Source organism: Camelus dromedarius, chromosome 19 (genome assembly GCF_036321535.1).
Source record: "Camelus dromedarius isolate mCamDro1 chromosome 19, mCamDro1.pat, whole genome shotgun sequence".
Taxonomy (NCBI): domain Eukaryota; kingdom Metazoa; phylum Chordata; class Mammalia; order Artiodactyla; family Camelidae; genus Camelus; species Camelus dromedarius.
In genome coordinates, this window is record NC_087454.1 from 17,996,604 (window position 1) to 18,014,453 (window position 17,850).

At 39.0% G+C, this 17,850-nt stretch overlaps 5 non-coding genes across 5 annotated transcripts; 2 read left to right on the forward strand and 3 right to left on the reverse strand.

Annotated features, from left to right (window-relative positions):
• Positions 1-222: 222 nt before the first annotated feature.
• On the reverse strand, positions 223-304 carry TRNAS-AGA (transfer RNA serine (anticodon AGA)). Its single transcript has one exon. It is a non-coding gene; the product is annotated as a tRNA-Ser (tRNA).
• A 3,522-nt stretch (positions 305-3,826) lies between these two features.
• TRNAR-UCU (transfer RNA arginine (anticodon UCU)) lies at positions 3,827-3,916 on the forward strand. The gene is given in 2 exon segments: positions 3,827-3,863; positions 3,881-3,916. It is a non-coding gene; the product is annotated as a tRNA-Arg (tRNA).
• Positions 3,917-6,511: 2,595 nt separating this feature from the next.
• TRNAL-CAA (transfer RNA leucine (anticodon CAA)) lies at positions 6,512-6,618 on the reverse strand. Its single transcript has 2 exons — positions 6,581-6,618; positions 6,512-6,557 (listed from the first exon to the last, which is right to left on the reverse strand). It is a non-coding gene; the product is annotated as a tRNA-Leu (tRNA).
• A 3,278-nt stretch (positions 6,619-9,896) lies between these two features.
• Positions 9,897-9,969, forward strand: TRNAK-UUU (transfer RNA lysine (anticodon UUU)). The gene has a single exon. It is a non-coding gene; the product is annotated as a tRNA-Lys (tRNA).
• A 2,575-nt stretch (positions 9,970-12,544) lies between these two features.
• On the reverse strand, positions 12,545-12,616 carry TRNAD-GUC (transfer RNA aspartic acid (anticodon GUC)). Its single transcript has one exon. It is a non-coding gene; the product is annotated as a tRNA-Asp (tRNA).
• Positions 12,617-17,850: the final 5,234 nt, after the last annotated feature.

Sequence of the window (17,850 nt, forward strand, 5' to 3'; positions counted from 1 at the left end):
GGTATGCATATAATTTCAGACAGCCAAATTTACTGTATGACAAAATTTTTAAATAAAATAAAATAAAAAAAAACCTTCACCAACGTGTCTCTTAAGTAGTTAACTTCTAGCAGGGTCTTTTTGCCGAGCTTTGAACAGAACGAAACGTGCTCTTCTGCACCGCAAGGTACGGTGAAGCTTCTCGGAGGGAGATCTGTGTCTAGAACCTGTTTAGATTTCAACAGTAGTCGGCAGGATTCGAACCTGCGCGGGCAGACCCCAATGGATTTCTAGTCCATCGCCTTAACCTCTCGGCCACGACTACAGATACGAAAAACATCTTCTCAGATTATGAAAGGAAATGTGGTAGAGCTAAAGCTAAGACTTGTTTAGATAGAAGTGTTTGTAAAGAATTAGGCAAAAACCCTCAGGTGAATGAAAGTTTGGGGAGGGAGGCCAAACTCTCCGGCAGCCCCCGACATTTAGGAGCACTAGAATGAGAGTACTCACAATACATGTATCTTCGTTTCTAACAAAGTTCAGGTCAATTCACCTACTAGCGCCTACCTCCCTGGCGGATGAGTTGGGTTCGTGCTGGATATTGGGGGTCTCCAAAGCCGGAACCCAAATTTACTCAACACCGAGGTGGAATGAGCGTAATCCGTTTTAGGGGTAGTAGCGCCAACACTTCTGCTAGAACTTTCAGCCTCCCCGTTGAATGACACTGTGCTTAATAGGTTTCAGGGAGGGAAATGCTCCCACTGATTTGTATCTAAGGTGGAGGGAGAGGAAAATGAAAACTTCCTGTGGATCCCCTCACTCTGTGTCCCTAGGCTCCTAAATTTATACCCAAAATATTCATCTCATGGACTTTGTTTTGGATTGAGTGCTGTCTGTAAGGGTGGGGGTGGGGTGCGGTGGGGCTGTGATTCTGTGATTGGACAGTTTAAATTTAGGGTTAGGATTTAAAATCCTATCTTAGAGGAAGAAAGAATAGAGCAATGCTATAATTGTTAAAGAAGCTGTAGTCATTTTTTGGCATGTATATTGATCAAGATAAGTGGAGTTAGGGTCATGTTCGTGGTTTTAACGTCGCTTTTGTGCATGGATGGGCGTGTGTTTCATGTTTGTGTTTGTGTTCAAACAAGTTTACAAAGTGATCTTAATTTTTCTTGATCTACCATTGTCACAGAATAGCCTTGACTGACATTGGTGTTCTGTGAAACTGTTTATGTTCAAAAGAACTTCAAGCTCTAGCTGATAATACCAAGTCAGCTCCCAAATGTAAGGGGCTGCTTTTATGTCTATTTTGTATTTTACTAATTTAATTGAGTATTATATCATTAGCATTCTTAGGAGCTCCCCAAATATCATTTTAGTGGTTTTGTAATGTTCCACCAGTCAGATGAAATAAGAATTAATTAAATATTCCTCCTTGTCGGACATCTTTGTAATTTCATCTGTGCTATCATTATCAATTTTTAAAAAATACCATAACTGTTTTTGTGCACCAAATGTTTTTCTTTAGTTAATGTTATTTCCCTAGAACAATGTTTTGCAAAATGAATTACTGACTCAAGTGTTATCAAGCTTAAAATGAGCTGAAATGGCTGTATTTGTTAAGTGCTATGGTATCAGGAATAAATAACATCTTGTGAAACTATAAAGAAGGGAATATTGTTCCTGTTACTCCAGGGGAAAAGAGAAGCTGGTAAAATTTAACTACAAATGAGAGTTTGGGGGATATGGGCTTGAGAAAAATTTTCTCTTGTAATCTGAAATTTTGCCGAGATTTACTTGTTTGTATCCTAGCAACAAGCCCCAGAATGGGGATTGGGAGTCTCAAGTCACTGACCTTACCACACCCATTAAAAGAAAGTTGGCTCAACATTCTCCTCTCAAGAACCGTATAATCTCTAAACACAGAATCAACCGTATTTATAATACAGCGAAATTTTGTATAGCTAGATTTACACGAACTATCTTTTGAGCTTGTCAGGACAGAGGGTAGCTAAGTCCAGCTCTTTGGAACATTTTGCTGCCTAGGATTTTGCCTTTTCTTCTGCTTCGGTGGCTGCGGGCTTCCCTCAACTGGAGAGAGACCTCTTTGGAAGTTCCCACGTCCTTCACTAAGGAGCAGAGAAGTGAACTTCTTCTGAGCGGGTTGGAGACTGTCCCTGGAGACGTCTTCTCAGTTCGGAAGGGAACTGCTCAGCTCCCCACCGACTCTCAGTCGGTATCCCCCTCAAGGGAGATTTCAAATAGTCCTTTGGGCCACGGGAAGCCCAACCCAGTTTAAAGTCATCAAACGAGTCACTGGTGAGCTGTGAAAGCAAAGGCAGACCCCAATTCTTTCGAGTCCCCTTCATTACGGGTCCTACTCCCACTAGCATTTCCAAGTCTGAGCCTGCCTGGAGGTGCTGCTCAGCTCGGGGCTGCCTTTACTGCTTAGACCTGAATACACACGTCCTCAAAGATGAGAGGCTGGAGAATAAACTCTGTAGTCAAGGAAACTCAAATCTCACCATCCTCAATTGGTTCTCAACTTGCTAGAGATGAATTAAATCTTTGGGTAAGAGGCCTTGGACGAGCCTGGAAATTCTTTGTTTCGAAACCAAATGTAGACACTCTTTACACCAAACATCTGTCACACTCACTATCTCACCGTAGCCCATGCGCCTATCATGCACTTTAATAAGAGTTAAAATACTGTGGAAGGGTCAGGTAGAATGGTTTAAAGTCTTTAAATTCTTTGGAGTTTCCCTGCAGAGGTTCCCACCCGGGTGACTAGTTGTTAAGGGATAAGCCAGTTAGAGCTTTTGGTAGTTTCAACATTGGAGATGTTAATTTAGAGTGAAATTTTTAATATTCAGGAGAGCTAGTACATGGATCTACTGTCAGGAGAATACTATTGGAGAATAAGGGTGAAGAAATGGCATCCATGTGACTAGTGGCTTCAGCCTCTCAATATTCTCCTCATGCTTGGATTGAAGAGGATTGATGAATCACTGATTGTTAATAATGTCTCCATGAAGAGAGGTGACTCTAAAATCTGTGTGTGCCAAGCCTGTTGGGAAAAACAAACTTGATTCCAAACTTTGGCTCCGATCTAACACCCACTCGTCCTTTCTGCTTTGCATTTTTGCAGATAGCCGGTTCAGAAATCACATTTTGTCCTGTACTTTTCAGAATTAGTTATTTTCATTTCTGATGCTAGGTGGAGGTCGAAGGTGGGGAGGAATTCCTTCCCTAAACCCTTTATTACTCACTAGTATGTGAGGGTGGTTGAGTGGTCTTCAGGCCCACGGCTCAGAAATTCTGATCTCCGCGAGGAAGAGTGTGCTCAATTCCCGCTTCTATTCTGGTCTTATTTGTTTCTATCATAATGCAGTAAGTTGTCACTTGGTAGGGATCGCCTGAGATTTCTTCTTTTCCCTCCACAACCCTCCTCCATTTTCTCAGATCACATTGCTCGTGTGTTCCGCGTCAACAAACCTTGGACTCTCCCACACTTGAGTTTCACACTCAATGACTTCACCTATAACTCATCCCTTTCTGTCCGCAAACACATCAATCCACTTCACCAACAATCTAAAGGAGCCAGTGCGGCTGAACCATACCATCTCACAGAAAAGTGGCAGCAAAGAAAAGGGCGTCTTTTGCATCTCAGACCAAAGAGTCACCAAAAGAAACTTTCTCGAGCTAGAAAACCTGGGATATTTCCAAAGCTACCTGGACGCATTTAAAAGCTATAACCTTCGAGGGAGAGAGAGGGTGGCAGTAGAATTACGTTGCTCCGTAAATAATCAACAGCCTCTAGGTTCCAGCCAGAAGACGCACATCGTCAGGCTCTGTGGCGCAATGGATAGCGCATTGGACTTCTAGCATCAGTATGAAGGACATTCAAAGGTTGCGGGTTCGAGTCCCGCCAGAGTCGCAGAGGTTTTTGTCACTAAGCGATAGTATCTCCGTTTCTGTATGAATTGGACGTTTTCTCCAGTCTGTGATTCCGCCGTGTCCTTACGTTTCTCACTGGTCTTAATTTCTACTTTCTGGTGTTTAACTTTGAGGAGTTTCTTGATAAGCATTCCCACGTATGTCTACAGTAATTTGGTACCCAAATAAGGGATCTATATACCCACACCCATATTTTGTGTGTATATATATGATAGCAGGAGAACAGAAAGAATCAGAAAGCCAGATAGGGGGAATTGTTGGGGCTTAAATTATACTTAAAATCGTGTGGGAAGAAAATTAGATTCGTCACTTTTAAAGTTGAGTGCCATTCTCAGTCCTTGGAGTGGCTACATATTGTAAGTAGAGCTGTTACTAGAGCCCAGGACTTCTGAATAAGAACTTTTAAGCAACCAAAAATGGGTCAGTCGATGGACACATTATACTGATGCTAATGAGAATGCGGTAATAAAGCAGAAGTAAAAATGGATATGCTTGGGGCACACTTCCTGGGGTCCACAGAGAGGGCATTCACAAGGAATGTGGTCTGTTACAACAAGAAAAAAATTGCTTAGAGCTTTTGCTCAGTTCGGGGGAATTGGTTCTAATAATGCGAAGGTACCAGACCATAACTGTACCTTATGTCACTACCTTGCATTCCTTAGGAAACCAAAATTATGAGTAAAACTAACTGATTCATAGGAGAAAAGGCCAGTGATTCTTTCCTGAAAGAAAAATGTGAGGTAATTGGACACAGTTGTGGAAGTAATGGTCCGGCTTCTGTACTAGGATGACAACACAATGTCTATGCTTCTATGGCAGAAAATTGGAAGAAGAGCAGAATGCTTGGAATTGCTTGGAGAAGAGTGGCACCCTGCAGTTTTTAAAGAAAAACCAAGAAGGGACAAATGATGGCTTCTGTGGGAGTTCAGTCAGCATATCCTCAATTTGGACAAGGCACAGCTGCCCTGGGCTTTTGAATCTTGGCCTCATTCACCACAACATGGCATCACTTGGAGAGCAATGGTTTCTTTTTCCTTCACATACTTCAGGCATTGGTACTGTGTATTTGCAGAATCCCACTCAAAACCTTTCCTCATCCTGCTCAAGCAGTGCCAAAAATGTCTGAATAAATTTTAGTGACCACTTTTTCTAGGCAAGAAAGGAACCTCTTTGGGAGGATGGAGAAAGGAAAAAGTTAGTCTATGGGAACAAGAATTAAAGCAGAGGGAAATGGCTTTGCCTAAAAAAGGTTTAATAAAAAGTTTTAAAATGTCTTTGCCCAATTCTTCATCTGGAATAGTGGATTGTCACTGACAAAAAATGAAAAAGTCCACAGAAATAACCATGTAGTGGTTAGTTTAGGCTCTATTTTCTGATCAATCATCCATAGACCAAATAGTCACCCACACAGGCCAGTTCCAAGAGCCTAGATCAGCATGGAGTAGGGTGAAGAGCCACAAAAAAATAAATATAGCACAAACACAAAAGAGAATTGACAATATGAAAAACAGAACAATCTAGAGGATAGTAGAGGAGAATGACAAAAACAGAACTAAACTTTCAAAAAGAAGTAGGTAGAAAATGATACTTAAAAAGAAAAGCAAAGGAGATCCAACATATGAATTACTAGACTCATAGCGAAAATTAAATTTAAAAAAAGAACATATATTTAATAAGTAACATAAACTCTGGTAGGTAGAGCTACACTTAGAGGCAATGGGACCTGGGCAAACTTCCTTTTCTTTTTCTTCTTGTCTTTGCTAGCTTCCTTCCTTCCTTCCTTCCTTCCTTCCTTCCTTCCTTCCTTCCTTCCTTCCTTCTTTCCTTCCTTTCCCTTCCCTTCCCTTCCCTTCCATTCCCTTCCCTTCCTTTCTTTCCCTCTCTCTTTCTTTCTTTTTTTTGGGGGGTGCAGGTCTTCTGTCTATAAAAACAATTTGATTTTAAAATCTCTCCTGGTTGTCCTAGTCCTTCTGTCTCTCATATCTCTCTTACTTTATGCCATTGAATATATTGCGTTCAACCTCTTCACTTCACAGCCCATAACCTTAGGCCAGCGGAGAGAAGTGATGGGAAAAGGTATGTATGAAAGAGGAAAGCTACCAGGTGAAAGAAAAAGAAAAAAAAAAAAAAAAAAAAAAAGAGGGTGAGGTGAGGGCAACGGAGAGGGAAAGACACGCAGGTTAAGAGGGGAAGAATACTCAAAACTTATCCTCACAGAACAGTTAAAATAATGAAAATAGAAATTTATAACCATCACCTCATATATATTTTAAGAGCTGCATATTAACACTGATATACTGGTGTAATTCCATGTAGATATTCATAAACATGTAATTTTTATCGAAAACAAGACAGAAAGAAAGAAAAGGAAAGGAGAGAGGGAAGGCAGGGAGTGAAGAGAGGAAAGACATCTAAATCGCACTGGTCTAAAACAGTTGTGGAAGTAATGGTGAACGGGTGAAATATGAGTGCTAAACGGGGGGAAAGGGTAAGATTTGGTAACGCTGCCTAGGAAGGCGGTTGTGAGTCATTCATAATACTTGCAGAATTTGAGCGTGGTAAGAACAAAACACCCTGTCAGAAGTGGGATTCGAACCCACGCCTCCTACTGGAGACCAGAAACCCCGAGTACGGGAAGTGAAAGCTTGAGTCTGGCGCCTTAGACCACTCGGCCATCCTGACATGTTCACGGAAAAATGGGTATAATTTGCTGTTGTAGTTAACAGCCAATGAGTTCCGTCTTAACTCTGAAACACGTAGAGTAAAACACGAGCCCTGAATGGATTGCAAAACGTAAGAGGGGAAAGGACAATTTTTGGTGGAAGCTAGAGGCTGACGCTCTGGCACAAAGTTAAGGCAGCCCCAGAGCCCAGGAGCCGGAGGTATTGAGAAGATGCTCCCAATCAACCTCCCCCTAGCCCTCCAGCGCCGCGCTCCCTGCTTCCCAGGGGCCCGCCAGCCCCACGCCCCATGACGGGCCCCATGGTGTGGGAATTTCGCAATCATATACTTCCATTAAAATAATAAACAAACCTAATTACCACCCCGCCCCTCCCAAAAGAAATCTATAGTATAGCTCCCTGGAACTTATATGAAAACCAGAGGTATTGGATCAGAGGTCACAAATGCAGTCAATCAAGTGACCTATGAGTGGTGTAAAACAAAAACTTCTTCCAAATAGGATGTCATTTATTAGATAGATCAAAGTTTGCTTTTTCACGTCTTTAAAGTGGAAAATACTGAGAGCTATGGTCACATGGTAGAAGGAAGAGACATGAACTGATCAAAAAGAAGGCGTAGAAAAATTTAGTGACATAGTATTCACTGTTTACTTGAGTATGGATCAATAAACTCTCAATATTAATGAGGCTGGCAGGGTAATCCAGCAGGGATCCCGATGGATCGAGAGTGTGTCCCATTTGCAGTACGGTTGACTTAATTTTTAAATTCCCACTCAGTTAAAATGAGTTTAAACTTAAACTCAATTTTGCTTCATTATGTAAGGAAGACGTGGAGGTGCAGAGAGTATACACCAACTGAATTTGCTTGTATAAGAGCTTGCCAAAAAGGGTCCCAAACAATTCTGAATAAAAATAGCTTCATTTTGTTCCAGCTATTCTGATCCAACCTTTCTGGGGGAGCCAGGGGTATGGCAATATTTGCTGCTTTCTTGACCTTCCCTTCCCAAGAATGTGATCTTTTGCTTTCCTATGGATAAAGCTGACTCTGTTTATTTATTTATGTGTTTATTCACTTATTTATTTAACAATGCTTATTTAATGAATACTCAGATTCTGTAGTTGGGTCTGAAGATACAGAAGTGTAGCATTGGGTGCAGGCAGGGACAACGTTAATTGAAAGTGTTGGTTTTATTCACTGTTGCAGCAAGGGAGAATGACCACCAGGGGAGAGGTGGAGTGTCTCAGAAACACAGTGTTAGAAAAAACTGATTATGTGATCTGAATGCTGATTAGGTGATTTAGGGGAGGGTTTAAGGACATATGGCTTTGCACTGGTTTTTATACTGTTAGGAGGTAGTTGGATATTGTAATAAATATTATCTAAAGGGAGAATAGACTAGAGCAAACATTGAGCTGAAATTAGTTCAGAAACAACAGTCATTTATATTAAGTGGGAGCAGGAAATATTTAGTATCCTGTGGCTTGGACAATGTCCATGTTTTATTTATGCTTAGACATGATTACGGAGTTGTTTCTGTCTTAATCTACTAGAGAGGCCTTGTCTGATAGTGATGTTCTGGGAAATCGTTGATACTCAACAAAAAACCATCAAGACTAGCAGTAAATACCAGGTCAACTACTCGATGTCCAGGGCTGCACTTCTCTATCTCATAATTAAAATATTCAGACAGCTAGATGGTGTAAAAGCCATAAAGAAACAATAAGCAAGGAAGAGATACGGGAGGTGAGGGAGATTTTTACAATGGTAAATAGTGTTATTATTGAAGGTCCCATTGAGAAGGCGGCATTTGAACAAAAGACCTGAAAGAATAAAAGGATCGAATCATGTGAATATCTGGGATAGATATTTTCAGGCACAGGGAATAGCAAGGACAAAGTTGATAAAATGGGATGAAATCTGATGTTTTTGAGTAAAGGCAAAGAAACTTATGTAGCTAGGAGAGAAATTGTGCAACATATAATCTCATTACTTCACCAGTATCCACTCTTTCCCAAATCAAGATTATTACCACTTCCTGCCTACTACTCCATCCCTAGTCTTCACCTGATTTCATTCCAGCCTTTCTTTCACCTCTGATTTTTATCTTATCAATGATCTTGAGAGTCAAGTTGCATGAAGCTCAGAGATAGAATGAGAGTGTTTATTTTATACATTACTTGGACATTGGGGGGGGGGGGATCCTGCAGGTGTGATGGTTAGTTTTTCAGATCAAGTCCAAGTGATCTCTGATCCACGTTTAGTAATATCTAAATGTTATTCCTTGGGCATATAATTGTCATATTATGTTTAGTTCCTGAAATTCTGTGTGTAACTTATATTTTTAAAAATGACATTTACACATACATTATTTCATAATAGTTAGTATGATGGGTACTGTATGACTTTTATGCATTACTTTTTTTCATATTTGGTCAGGATTGCATTTGTATTCATAGAAAAAACAATAAATAATATCTTAAATGACAGAAGGGTTATTGACTCAGAAATAAGGAGTCCTGGGTTAGACAGTCCTCACAGAACCAAGTGCTTCCTATCTTCCTCTTCTACCACTTACGTTTCTGAATTTTGTCCCCATGATCTCTCTACAGGTGCCCCCAAAGTATCTCTTGAGCCAGTAAACACTGAATGAACCACGAGCAAAATTTCCTTAACAGGCAAGTTATTCCTGTCTTTGAATGAATTGACCCTCAAGATAAAACATAGAGGAGAAAATTAGAGAAGGCTTTGGATTTTCCCCCATAACTCTGAAGAACCCAGACATCCCATTTCTGAAACTGCGGGGAAAATATTGAAGGGGGCAACCGGATTTGACTCCCCTGCATTGTGTCAAAGTTATAAACTTCATCTGCTTTCTCTATCTTTTCATTCTCTTGAGGATTCTCCTCAGTTACCTCGATTGTTCCTAAAAATGGTCATCTCTTCTGGGTTCACCCACAGGTTAGTGAGGGATCCTGCAGGTCTGCTCTTCAAACAAATCTGAAGAGTAAATGTCATCTCCGAGGGTCCTTCTGGTCAGATGGGCGAATATCCTTCGGCAATAATTTTCATTCTTCCAGCAATTAAAAAGTGTGCTTAATGAATGTATAGTGCAGAGTTTAAACGATCTGCTTGGTGAGTAAATGACCCAAGTGATCGAACTACACTTTTGGAAAACCCCAGTTGTTCCTGAACCCAGGAATTGTTCCAGCTTTTCCTGGGAATCGAAATTGCCAATGGGGTTTACTTATTTATAGGATGAATTAACCCTCAAAGAGAGGGCCTGGATAGCTCAGTCGGTAGAGCATCAGACTTTTAATCTGAGGGTCCAGGGTTCAAGTCCCTGTTCAGGCGACATGCTATGCTCTCTTCCTGTTTGTTTTTTTGTTTGTTTGTTTGTTTGTTTTTTGTTTGTTTTTTTTTTTTTTTCTTAGCCACAAATAGAAAAGAAACCCTGCACTTTGGAAAAGAGCAGGGCACTGAGTTCTTTTATGAACTTGAAGAGAGGATGTGTCTTATTTAGTAAAGATTGGAGTAAGCAAGGAGAAACCTCAGGAGAATCAAAAGGTAGGAATGGAGGGGGAGGGTGTAGCTCAACGGTAGAGTGCTCACTTAGCATGCATGACATCCTGGGTTCAATCCCCAGTACCCCCATTGAAATGAATAAACCTAATTACTCTACCCTTCAAAAAAGAGACAGGGGATTCAAGCGTGTTGCCCCATTCGTAGTTCTTTCTATATTTTCATAACTGGGGTTTCATAGGTTCTTCGGAGTCTACCCAGGGTCTTCAGAGTCAGAGACAAAAGAGAGGGTGACAACCACTTAAAAGAATTTCCTTAATTGGAGAAGGCCATCTCCTTCAGAATCTCCTTTCTCAGTTTTCAGCTTGCGCCCTGCTGTCACCTTCCTCCTCCTTTTCCCCACCTCTCCTCAGCACCCCCTCCTCCTTTTCCCTCTTCTCTGCTTTCTTCTCTATTATTTCTGATTTGCCACGTAAGCTTTTCCTTTCTGATTTATAAAGACCAAGTGGAACCACTAATGCCCTGCCGGAGATTCCACAGTATTCCGAGTCCTCCTTGAAGATGTTTCACCACATCATATCTTGAGCTCCATTTCATTCGACAGGAATAGCCTGGTCCTTTGAACAAGTAATATTCACAGCCACAGTCACATTCACATTTTTGAGCACCTTTGCAGAAGAGGGAAGGAAGTATTGAGGCAGACAGAGACAGACAACAAAAGATCTGGTGATGTTCCCACAATAATGTCAGTTTTTAGAACACTGAGAGTAATGAAAGTTCAGATTCTTGGAACAGGACAAGAAATGGAGAGCAATGTGTTTGACTGTGTTTATATAAGCTCCGGAGGGTCTATTCATTCTTCTGAGATTATCGGTCCATGGTCTTCTTCTTGGAATGCAGCTTTTGGGTTAAAGGATGATGTATAGGGAGTGGAGAGTGTTAGGGGCTGTTTAGCACAAAAGTAGTTGGGCAAGTTAAACATAGATGAGGGCTTGCCAAGTCAGAGTGAATGAGCAAAAAGTTTTAGCATCAGGAAACCATTTAGTTAGTTTCCTACACTTTCATTTGTACAGTGGTCATGTAATAGAATAATCCTGGTTTTAGGCAATGCTCATTGACATATTTAGGAAGAAAGTAACAAGGTTTATGTGATGTACTTTAAATGATCCAGAAAAAAATATGATACACTAGAGAAAATGACAAAAACAAATGGGATAAAATGTTAAGACAAGGCGAATCTGGGTAAAGGGTGTTCCCTATTGTATTTTTATTTTTGCAATCTTTTTAAGTTTGAAATTATTTCCAAATAAAAAATTTAAAAGTCCATTTTACTAAACGTAATTGTGTAAATATCAAGAATCATCAGACTTTAAAAGTTTTGCTTACAAGTTCAGCAATTTTTTACAAGTATTTGTCCAAATTTCAAAATATCCAAGTATAAAATATCCAAGTATATCCACATTGTATATATTTAGATGTACTGTATAACTTACATTAGCTAATACCTAATAACTTCAATGTTAATTATCATGCACTTCTTTTTTGACCAACACTATAGGTTTTCATTTTTACATTTAAAAATTAAAGTACTTTAGCAAATTAGAGCTATGGAGGGTGTCAGTGCGAATGTCCGTATTTTTTCATGAATTGAAACATACTATCCCCACTGCACACTTTGGCATTCTGCGGTGACTACATGATTTGGAGGAGAAACAAAGTTACTTTTGTTGTTGCTATGTAATGGGTAGTAACAATATGATCTGTGTTAGATCACTAGCAGGTTTCTTTTTTTTTTAAACGCTATACAAATAGTTTAAATTTTATATTAAATACAATAAAAATTTGAATATGTTAATAACACAATCAGAGTAACTAATGACAGAGAAATGACCAGTGGCTCCCAAACTTTGAGGCATAATGAAATCACTTAGGCATTTTTAAAAAACCTACTGAAGCCTGACTCCCACCCCCAAGACATTCTAATTTAACGAGGACAGGGTGCTACTCCTCCAATAGGTATTTTAAAAGCTCAGAGGCTATAAAAGTGCATCAAAATTTGGGGACCATTGAAAGCTTTCCAAGGGCTGTTCCTGCGCAAGCAACGTCTCCGTCACCTCAAACAGTCGATAAATGAAAATTCTATTTCAAGATCCTGGAATATTTCCAGAGCCAAATGGGTACATTTTGAATCCCCATGCCCTCGGTGACTTTTCCCAGAGAGAAGGCGGCCGTGGATTTCCATCAGAAGACCGTTGCTTGCCTGGTGAACGCATTGATAAACCAACATGGAGGAATTCGACTTAAAACAATACAACAAAAAGAGATAGAAGCAGAAAGATTACCCACAAGATAACAACAACAAAAAAAATGCAGAAGGGATTTCCTAGGTAAAAATCCAGAACGCAGTCTCCCCGTCGGGGAATCGAACCCCGGTCTCCCGCGTGACAGGCGGGGATACTCACCACTATACTAACGAGGAATGTGCCGTCGTGTGTTTAAAAGTATTTCTATTGGAGAGCCATTTACAGGTCGGGTCCTGAACTTTTTCTGGGTAGTGAATTCCTGGGAATTTCATAGATCTTCATAAAAAGAATCTGCTGTAAGATTCTATAAGATAGAATTCCCCATGTTACTTCGAAAGTCTATTGACGACAGCACAAAATATTGTAACATTATCATAAACAGTTTTATCACTAATAGCAAAGAAGTGTTCATTAATAGCAAGAAATGCATTAAACTTAAAAAACAAAACAAAAAAAAACTTCCTTCGCTCAAATAACTCACCTTCCTCTTCATCTCAAGTGTGTTCATTGTTTCAGATTTACTTCAAGGATTGCCTTCCCCTGGGATTTTTTCTCACACCAATGTGAGTTTCTAAGAACTTAATAAACTGTTGTAAAACTGTATGTAAGCACATAGGGCACTATAATAGCAAGGACAATTTTACTAAAAATAAGGAGAAAATTGCCAACAAGCTTGCAGAACTTATTATCTGGCTTAATGTCTAATCATACTAGATGATAGAGAGGGATAGCCCTCCCAGATATTAAAACATACTCAAGACATCTATAATCAAAACATAGTGGTGCTCATAAATGAATAGACAAACAGATCAGTGTAATGGAATACAAAGTCCAAATCACAGAAGAATATTTAATATATGATTAAGAATGCATTTCAAACCACAGGTACAAAGACAGACATTTTGATAAATAGCTCAGGAACAATGTGCTAGCCAATTAGAAACAGCTAAAATGAAATTCAAACCTCATGCCTTATCCAAGAATAAACTCCAAATGGATCAATAATCTGAATGTAAACATTGAAGACTAGCAAGCATTAGCAAGAATCACATGTGAATTCCCTTGTAACCTGGATGTAGGAAGAATTTTTTAATTTTGACTTAAAATTCAAATATTATTTAAAATTTTGATATATTTAAGTACCTAGAGATGTTTACATTACAAAAAAAGTAAACAAACTCTAAGGACAACTCATAAATGGATTTGGACGAATGGAAGAGGAGGGAGTATCTGCAATTTATATCACAGATAAAGGGTTACTATCTCTAAAATAGAAGAATAAAACTATTTAGCTATTAATGAATCATTAACAATAGAAAGAAAAGGCCACAACTTTATCGTAAAATAGGCAAAAAGCAGTAATAGATAATGTTTAAAAGATATTTAAAATGGCCCTTATATGTACGTCCAAACTTTCTAACAGATAAAGAAATGCAAATGGAAACAAAACTGAGATACCATTTTTCTTTTTTTCTTAACATTTTTTATTGATTTATAATCATTTTACAATGTTGTGTCAAATTCCAGTGTTCAGCACAATTTTTCAGTCATTCATGGACATATACACACTCATTGGCACATTTTTTTCTCTGTGAGTTATCATAACATTTTGTGTATATTTCCCTGTGCTATACAGTGTAATCTTGTTTATCTATTCTACAATTTTGAAATCCCAGTCTATCCCTTCCCACCCTCCACCCCCCTGGTAACCACAAGTCTGTATTCTCTGTCTGTGAGTCTATTTCTGTCCTGTATTTATGCTTTGTTTTTGTTTGTTTGTTTTTTTGTTTTTGTTTTTTAGATTCCACATAAGAGTGATCTCATATGGTATTTTTCTTTTTCTTTCTGGCTTACTTCACTTAGAATGACATTCTCCAGGAGCATCCATGTTGCTGCAAATGGCATTATGTTGTCAGTTTTTATGGCTGAGTAGTATTCCATTGTATAAATATACCACCTCTTCTTTATCCAGTCACCTGTTGATGGACATTTAGGCTGTTTCCATGTTTTGGCTATTGTAAATAGTGCTGCTATGAACATTGGGGTGGAGGTGTCATCCTGAAGTAGATTTCCTTCTGGATACAAGCCCAGGAGTGGGATTCCTGGGTCATATGGTAAGTCTATTCCTAGTCTTTTGAGGAATCTCCACACTGTTTTCCACAGTGGCTGCACCAAACTGCATTCCCACCAGCAGTGTAGGAGGGTTCCCCTTTCTCCACAGCCTCTCCAGCATTTGTCATTTGTGGATTTTTGAATGACAGCCATTCTGACTGGTGTGAGGTGTTACCTCATTGTAGTTTTGATTTGCATTTCTCTGATAATTAGTGATATTGAGCATTTTTTCATGTGCTTTTTGATCATTTGTATGTCTTCCTTGGAGAATTGCTTGTTTAGGTCTTCTGCCCATTTTTGGATTGGGTTGTTTATTTTTTTCTTATTGAGTTGTATGAGCTGCTTATATATTCTGGAGATCAAGCCTTTGTCAGTTTCACTTGCAAAAATTTTCTCCCATTCCGTAGGTTTTCTTCTTGTTTTACTTCTGGTTTCCTTTGCTGTGCAGAAGCTTGTAAGTTTCATTAGGTCCCATTTGTTTATTCTTGCTTTTATTTCTTCTAGGAGAAAATTTTTGAAATGTATGTCAGATAATGTTTTGCCTATGTTTTCCTCTAGGAGGTTTATTTTATCTTGTCTTATGTTTAAGTCTTTAATCCATTTTGAGTTGATTTTTGTATATGGTGTAAGGGAGTGTTCTAGCTTCATTGTTTTACATGCTGCTGTCCAGTTTTCCCAACACCATTTGCTGAAGAGACTGTCTTTATTCCATTGTATATTCTTGCCTCCTTTGTCGAAGATGAATTGACCAAAAGTTTGTGGATTCATTTCTGGGCTCTCTATTCTGTTCCATTGGTCTATATGTCTGTTTTGGTACCAATACCATGCTGTCTTGATGACTGTAGCTCTATAGTATTGTCTGAAGTCTGGGAGAGTTATTCCTCCAGCCTCTTTCTTTCTCTTCAGTAATGCTTTGGCAATTCTAGGTCTTTGATGGTTCCATATAAATTTTATTATGATTTGTTCTAGTTCTGTGAAATATGTCCTGGGTAATTTGATAGGGATTGCATTAAATCTGTAGATTGCCTTGGGCAGTGTGACCATTTTAACAATATTGATTCTTCCAATCCAAGAGCATGGAATATCTTTCCATTTTTTAAAGTCTTCTTTAATTTCCTTCATCAGTGGTTTATAGTTTTCTGTGTATAATTCTTTCACCTCCTTGGTTAGATTTATTCCCAGATATTTTATTACTTTGGGTGCTATTTTAAAGGGGATTGTTTCTTTACTTTCTTTTTCTGTTGATTTATCGTTAGTGTAAAGAAATGCAACTGATTTTTGAACGTTAATTTTGTAACCTGCTACCTTGCTGAATTCTTCAATCAGCTCTAGTAGCTTTTGTGTGGACCTTTTAGGGTTTTCTATATATAGTAACATGTCATCAGCATATAATGACACTTTTACCTCTTCTTTTCCAATTTGGATCCCTTTTATTTCCTTCTCTTGCCTGACTGCTGTGGCTAGGATTTCCAGGACTATGTTGAATAGGAGTGGTGATAGTGGGCATCCTTGTCTTGTCCCAGATTTTAGTGGGAAGCTTTTGAGTTTTTCACCGTTGAGTACTATGCTGGCTGTAGGTTTGTCATATATAGTTTTTATTATGTTGAGATATGTTCCCTCTATACCCACTTTGGCGAGAGTTTTTATCATAAATGGGTGTTGAATTTTATCAAATGCTTTTTCTGCATCGATTGAGATGATCATGTGGTTTTTGTCCTTTCTCTTGTTGATATGATGTATTACATTGATTGATTTGTGTATGTTGAACCAGCCTTGTGTCCCTGGGATGAACCCCACTTGGTCATGATGTATAATCTTTTTTATGTGTTGTTGGATTCTATTTGCTAAAATTTTGGTGAGGATTTTGGCATCTATGTTCATCAGTGATATTGGCCTATAATTCTCTTTTTTTGTAGTGTCTTTGCCTGGTTTTAGCATCAGGGTGATGGTGGCTTCATAGAATGAGTTTGGGAGTATTCCCTCCTTTTCAATCGTCTGGAAGAGTTTGAGAAGGACTGTATAAGTTCTTCTTTGTATGTTTGGTAGAATTCCCCGGTGAAGCCGAGATACCATTTTTCTGCCATCAGATTTGCAAAATTTAAAAAGTATGTCAAGGCTATGGGGAACAGGCATTCGTTTTTATTGCTTGTGGGAATGCAAATTGATACAACCTTTACGGAGGGAAATTTGGCTATATGTAACAAAATTACATATACATTCATCATTTCACCCAACAATCCCAATTCTAACATTTTACCCTGAAAATCTGTCTCCAACAAAATGAAAATATTCATGCTCATTTATTTATTGCAGCATTGCTTGTAATTGCAAACACCCCAAGTGCTTAAACATAAGAAAATGGTTAAAAAGATTGTTACTTCTACACAATGGAGCACTTCTGCAGCTGTTGGGGGGAAAAAAAAAGAACCGAGAAGATCTCTAAGAACTGACATGGAGTGACTTCTAAAATATATTGCTAAGTTGTTTTTTTTTTTTTTAAGTGCAAACAATATCTATAGCATACCACCTTTAGACTAAGAAAGAAGAGGAAAAAAATTTAAATATGTATTTGATTGTTTATTCAAAAAGAGATAGAGGAAGGATAAACCAGAAACTGGTGAGACTGTTTACCTATAGAAGGAAGGTGGGAATGAGTTGAGAAAGACGGAGGGAAGGAAAGGGAAAGAATCAATGAGGAGAGTGACATTTCTTTGAGTATGTATTTTGACGACATATCATAAGACTAAAAACAAAAAAATTTTTAACAAACATTGAATTCTCAGAAACTTTGTTTCACAGAGCCATGTGTGGGGCCAACTGGTGTCCTTTGAAATCCAATGAACCCTGTTCCTGGGCTTGTAGATGTCTGCATGTGATCCCTCAACAGATAAAGTACATTCTTTACTGGGAGTGTTTGCCCTAACAAACTAATAGCCCTAGGTAATGCCTAATCGCATAATAGCTCAGGCTAGTTCGTTTCAGCGCATGTCTCCACCTTATCAGAGGCATATTCCACCACCCTTCACGGACCCTAAACTTCTTTCCTCACCTACAGCTAATTACAACTTGTGCGGTACCTGATGTAACCCTCCCTAATAAAAAGTGCTCACACAGGTACCTCTCGTCTGTGTGGCAAGTTGTTGTCTATGACAGCGTAACCTAATAAACTCCTTCTCTATTTTCATTGTCTTTGGTAAATTCTTTTACCACCTGAGACACTGGTCCTTCTTGTCCCCCAACACCGTGGTTTAACACACTGCCCACAGAAACCATGCACTAGAAGCCCATGATCCGGGTC